Genomic DNA, 7,136 nt, shown 5'->3' on the forward strand with positions numbered 1-7,136 from the left:
ATCATTTTTTGTGTTCTGGGTTAAAAAAAAAAAAAAAAAACACCCTGAAATATATATGAAGAGAAAATTCTCAAGACATTTGAAAAACAAGTGACATATATTCATTAGCAGAATGATCTTTCAAATAAACAATCTATAGTTAACTTCATTATTTAGACAGATATCAATATTGTTAAAGATTACTACCACCTCGGGAACTTCTGGATTTTTGTTAGAGTCCTCAGTAAATCGAGTTTAATTAGCTTTGATGCCAGATGTCCAGACTAGAAGATAAACATACAGACAATAATCTTTTTATCTTAAAACGACTGAACTTGACCTAATTTAGTCAAATGGAAGGGAAGTTGAGCTGTTACAACTGCAGCTTCTTATGTGCAGAAACTGAAGCTGAGAAATCAGGAGAGCTCTAGCATAAACCACAAAGCAAGTTTGTCCTTACAGTGCCAGTTCATCTGGCCATTGTCTCTGGGCTGCAGAGTGTCTCACGGCACGTGGATTATGAGGATTTTCAAAGGTATTTTAATTTCCAAACACTGCAAGAACTGATATTGTTAAGGAACAAAGGAAAGTCTGCACGAAGTAACAAAAGCTCAGGTTTGGATTCAAACACTAAAAGTTTATACATCAATGGTTTTGTAAATTGGCTATAGGGATTCGTAAAATCTGGGAAACACAGATGTATCTTTATTTTACGTTTGCAAACAATATGTTGTGCTTACCAGACTGTCTTCATTTTCTTTATAGCCCGGAAGCTGATTCTCCATCTTCACTTTAGAATTAGAATGCAATGACTTTAGCTTCCACTAGTACTATCATTACTGTAAAAACTCATTTCTGGTCATGAAAAATAAGGTGGTAAGTATTTTCCCTTACAAATGTTAGACCTAAAATGATTGCAGACCGAACTGGCACATGAAATACCATCCCCATCCAGCATGCTCCTTGCTGGCTCCCTCCCACAGTTACCATCAGGAAGCGAGTAGGTGCTATATACGGTGGTTCTCCCCTTTATCTGCAGAGGACATTGCCCGTGATCCCCAGTAGATGCCCCAACCTGCAGATTGTACCAAACCCTGTAAGTACTATGTTTCATCCTACACATATATATCATAAAATTTAATTTATAATTAGACCAAGTAGAAGATTACCAACAATAACTAATAATAAAATAGAATGACTGTAACATACCATAAGCAAAAGTTACGTGCATGTGGTCTCTCTCTCTTTCTCTCAAAATATCTTATTGTCCTTTTTTCATCTATTTTCAGACAGTGGTTGACTGCAAGTAACTTAAACCATGAAAAGACAGGGGAGACGTATATACTTAGCAGCCCAGCTATCAAAAACTCCAGAAACTTCCCTAAACAGAATACTCTAATTTTAAAGTTTATTTATTCAGTTTTTCCAGGAATAAAGAGACAGAGAGATAGTGCTCCCAACTGGGTCAGATATCATGGTGTACCCCCAACCTCAGTCAGCCCCAGATCATGTGCACATGGGTGCCCCTGCATAATCAGGAGCATGCCTCTGTGGATCAGCCTTGCAGAATGTCCCTTTTTACTGCTGTGCCACTACTCAGTCCCTAAAGGTTTTTGTTTGTTTGGTTTGGTTTTAATTTTTCCAGAGAGCACATGTGCTCACCAGAGACAATGAAAGAGACACAGAAAGATGGACAGACAAAAAGCACCTCTTATGGGAAATGGGCACTCTACAATCCCTTCTCTTCCATCTCTCTCTCGTTTCAGGATTTGGTTATGCATGCACACACATTTGGAGTATTTCTCCAACTTCTGGGTCTTTGACCCAAACCTCATAATTGACCATGTAACCATGTGGGATCCAGTCACCTTAACCACCCAGCCAAGGACTGGCTTAAAGTCCCTAAAGATTCTAATATTAATGGACGTACCTTTGCTTTTTGTCTCTGAGGACTGAAATAACAGGCCATTGTGCAGGTTATTCTTCTTCAGGATGGTATTATTGATTTGATCATTTTGAAGCAGGGGAGAAAATATAGGCACTCTATTGGATAGTACTAATAAATCTCAGTTCACTCACCATCTTTCCGTTAGGCCCCTGAAGTCCTGAGGCTAAGAAATGTTTCATTTGGCCAAGTGTTCAGATGTACAGATTGAGAAGACCACAGGAACAAATGATAATGATGGCTTTCAAAAAACAGTGATAGTTTTGGTCTACAGAGCAAATGTGAAATATGCTAATATGATGATGCGATTTAGCTCCTGAAACAAATCCAAGGGCTTGAGTCTCCTCAGTTCCTGCAGCTAAGTTTGGAGAAAATGCTTTACTTTAGAAACAATATATCGAAAACTAAAGGAAATGCTGGATTTAGAATTCAGGCTGAGAGTAAGAAAATTTGTTTTCTTGTCATCTTTGTCATTTTAATTGATATTACTCTTTGCTGAGAGTATTGGAGATAATGGTTCTTTCTTGCTTCTTCTTTTTATGTTTCCTCTTGTTTTATCATTATGGACAGTACCATGTCTCAGCTTATGACATGATCACAATTTTAGTCAAGCCACGGAAGGATTTGAAATCCTTCAACTCCAGTGAAAATAGCAAAGAAAGCAGAGACCATGGGCTTGTTCCATGGCAGAGCAATACTACACTGCTTGAGGGAAGCTGTATTTCATAGGAGCAGGCACCTGAGTATCCAAGTTCTGCTGGAGAAATGGGCAAAGGCATTGTGGGATAGCCAGACGATGATGTGAGGGTTAATCTTCTTGGGGTAGCATCTTTCTCTCTATTGCTCTTATGTGTGCACTCTGTCATGAGCAAAGAGGAAGAATTGTAAAAGTTTTGAAAAGAAAGCAGTGCAGTTTCTGGTGGGTGTCATTTGGAAATGTTGTATGAGGGGTGTGAAGGGTCCCCCAGACTTGAGTAGCTCTGTGTGGTGTGGTACCCCCTAACCAGGCAAGTGCTTTCAAATGAAAAATACTGATTCACAGCAGAATCAGCAGAAAGATATTTTTCATGGGTTAGTAGCTAACCAACCTAGCCTACCAATCAATCAAAATTCCTATTTTCTGACATTGCCAGAGTCATTTTAGATGATAATCTAAATGAATACCATCATTCTGAAACCAAAATACAAAATCCAGCATTTAACCTAGGACAGATAGCCAGGAAAACTGCCTATTGGCCAAATCACCCAGACACTCCAGTAAGTCAAGCCTGTGATCTATGTAGATCAACATGAATCTCAGGGATTAGCAGAATTGTTAAGGAATGAAGATTGGGCAGTTCATTAACTTATTGTTTATTTTTGTATATATATAATGAAATGTGTATATGTATATATATAAATATTAATCAATTAAATAATTGTTTATTTTGTATGCATATATAAAGATACAATTAAATGTATATATGTATATTTATATAGAAGTATACATATATAAACAGACATATATATACACACACACACATACATATAAAGTATGAAGGTGTAAAGAGAAGTGGAATTAAGTATGACTGCTTAGCTGAGATAAGGGTTCCAAGAAACCACAAAGCATACAAAGAGGTGGGAAGAACTCACTGCAAGTTAAAAACGGGGTCAAGACAGAGGAAGGTAACAGAGGGCCAATCAAATTGCAAGTTCTTCAAGCTTGAGTTCTAAAATGTAATTAGAACCAGCTGTACCAAAGTCACAGGCAGGTAAGTTTTGGAAAGCAGTGGGGAAGGACATAGTTCTACTGTAGTAAACAAGCCTAAAAGATCAGGATCAGAGTTTAGAAAGTCTCTGTAAATAATATGCCTCTTCCTCATTTGGATTCTAAAGCAAATGGAAATAAAATGAAAGAGTAAGGCAAAACCAAGTCTGACATATTATTTTTATTACAGGGAAAGGTAAGAACATTAAGGAACATGGAATCTATCTCTGGGTAGTGACTCTGGATGGACCTTTTATAAAAGGAATTACCCACCCTGTGACAGTATGTCTGGATATCTTCAGCCCTCCCACAGAGAAGGATGCTCTCTGCAAGTAGCTTCCTCCAAAGAGAAAGGTCTGAGAAAATTCATGCCCACTTTCCCTTTTCAGACTCAATACTCCGACTCTTACCCTCCCTCTCTGAGAAAAAGTGAGGGGCTAGAGAGGGCATGGAACATTGCAAGGGCAGAGCTCCCTTTGCATGGAGCAAAAAGGGTTTGGGAAAAAGCTCTCCCTCCACCAACAGTCAGAAATATGCCATCTTTTCATATTGAAAAAAGCTATAACTCCAATTTCAGTTATCGAAGGTTGATTTACTGAAAGCTTGCCTCAAAAGCCTCAATTTCTCCTTGAAATCTAAGGAACAAATAGATTGTACTGCATTGTTTTACTTGTCAAACTCAAGAATATTGGTACATGGGAGTTGAGGTCTTTAGGCTGATTTATAGGAAAGATTGGTGTGATGTTAGCAGGAGAACCACCTAAAATTTTTCTTTTTAGGTTGCATTCAAGTTTATAGGTGATATTTTATTTATATAATGGCATTGCTAGAAGTGTAGTTTTGGACCCATGTTCTCCAGGAGAATGTGGACAGGCGTTAGTAAATTTATAAATTTTACAGAATAGTTTACAAAATTCTGCATGCATTAATTTTTTGGGTGAAAATGTCTATTGCTTTTATCTGATGCCTAAATGACAGAAAGTGTATATGTATATAGAAATGCCAGGGAGTGGAAATGAGAATTCTGAGAATGAGGTGATGGAGTGATGTTTACCATAAAGGATAGTCTAGATAAGGCAAAGGATGAACCTCAGAGAATTCTAGAAACTGTGTATATATTTTTTAAATCTAGAGAGCTAGTTCTTGAAATCTGACAACATTTATAATAGGCATTACCATATTGGACAGACTATGTGTATGTGTCCTTTAGATGTGAGATTCCAGTACCTGATTCTTCCACTTGACCTAGCAATCAGCTTAATTAATTTCCTATAGTTATTTTGTCCAAGTAGTTAATTGAAGCCAGAAGTTGTACCTTTCTGGGATACGTACTGTTGTTTCTGCTGTTTAAAAATAAATGTGTTTCAAGGACAGGAGTTTGATGTTCTCTAGGAAGAAATGAGACCTTCAAAATTGTTCCCTTCAGTGACTACACTGGCCTCAGGGAGGAACATGGTCAGTAGGATGATTGAACCCATCCCAATGAGTGTAGTAGACACCATTCCTCATTCTTTCTTAAGTGGCTGTCAGTGAAGTTCCAAGGAAATTGATTTAGAGGATGCTGGATTTCTGTCTTCCCTTTCTCTTTCTTACTCTCCCTTTTCCTCTCTTTTTCTGCCTCTATATTTCTTTCCTCTCTCTCACTCAGAAGATGCAATTCTAAGTCTTCCTTGAAGTGCTTTCTCCTTTTTCTTTTCTTGCCTGATGAAGTGAAGGGTTTCTGGGTTGATGCTAACAGTAGGGAATCTGAGGGGAAGCAAGTAAGCAGAAGACAATCTTATATAGGACACATAATTTACCTCTTTCTGCCCTACTTTCCTAGTCTGAAAAAACAGGATGGTCATGGTAGCTCTACGATAGGCTATTGTGAGTACTAAATATGATCATATTTGTGAAGCAGTAAGAACAGGGAGGGACACATAGTAAGCAATATACAATAGGCATATATAATAACAGGCATAATTGTCATCATCATTATTATTATTCAATAATTCTTAAGATCATTACAGAACACCCCCCTCTGGGCATGTGGTAACACATGATTGTTAGCAGTGGATGCAGGAATTGTTGGCAGGCACCTAGACACAGCTTGCTGATACCAACTAGGCCACCACTGCTGAGTGATTGTACACCCTGAAACAGCAGGGGTGGCGTGTTAAAGGCCTTTGTTTTCCTGGGGGTGTTCCGGCTGCCTTCTTCTTGGCTCAGCTCTATGCTTGGTTGACACCTGGTGCAACCCCTGTAGTTTCTATTGGTCACAGCTAATTCCTGGCTGATTCCTCTCTGATGTTTAACTTTCTCCCAGAACTGCCTCTATGCAGGGTCACTGAAGTTCACAGAGAAGATCACTAAGATTAGATCACATGCATTCCTTCCTTTTCCTTAATTAACACTTGAAAATTCTCATGGATACAATTTTCTTTGGGAGGAACTCAATAACTTAGTTACAAAGATAGGGTCAGTTTAGGTCAGTGATAAAACAGGGAAATGATCTAGAATAGTCCTTCTCTGAACATGGCCTTTGTTCTACAGGACATGAGCTGTCACTCCTTAGCAAGAGGAAACACAACTGTGATATTTACTCTGGAGTTTCCTGTCTGTTTCTAGCTTCTGCCTGGATTGGAGATTCCTTTAACACTACAGAGAAACACAATGAAAATGTGCACATCATCAACTATGTAGTTCTAAATGTATATTTGGAATAAAAAGCAAATGGTTGAAATGAACCAGGCAGTCAAAACTCAGCTGAGATACATTTGAAGCATTTCTTGAGTCCATGGAGCTTTCAGAAACTTCCTCTTTGCCTTAAAAACAAACAAACAAACAAACAAACAAAAATACACTTATTGCAAGTTCTGATTTACATATAATAATTTTTCATCTTTTGGGGTGCAACATGGTTCTTTAAAGCATTCATACATTGTGTAATAATCAAATCAAGAATATGAGCTTGCCTACCATTCAAATATTTGTCATTACATTACATTGTGTATTCAAAACTTGCTCTTTGGCTGAGTACTGGATTGAGTAATGTCCCCTCAAACTCACATCTTCCTGGAATATTGGAATGTGACCTTATTTAGAAACAAGGTTGTTGTTGTAGAGTAATTAGTAAACATGAGGTCATGCTGGAGTAGTGTGGACATTGATCCAGTGACTGGTGTCCTTATAAGAAGGAGAAAAAATGTCATGTGAAGACATTGAAGTGATACCTCTAAGGCAAGAAATGTCAAGGATTGCTAGGGAAGAGGCATAGGATGGGGTTTTCTTCATAGTCCTTAGAAGAAACCAACCCTACCCTGATTTTGAACTTCTGACTTCCAGGCCATGAGAATACATTTCTGTTATTTTAAACCATTCAGTGTGTGACCCTTTATCATGGGAGCCCTAGAAAACAAATACAGTCACTGACCGAAAAGGTGGACATTCTTGTGCTTATGGTTTCATAGTTCTCTACAGATTGTG

This window comes from Tupaia chinensis, unplaced genomic scaffold, assembly GCF_000334495.1.
Source record: "Tupaia chinensis unplaced genomic scaffold, TupChi_1.0 Scaffold000275_1, whole genome shotgun sequence".
NCBI lineage: Eukaryota > Metazoa > Chordata > Mammalia > Scandentia > Tupaiidae > Tupaia > Tupaia belangeri.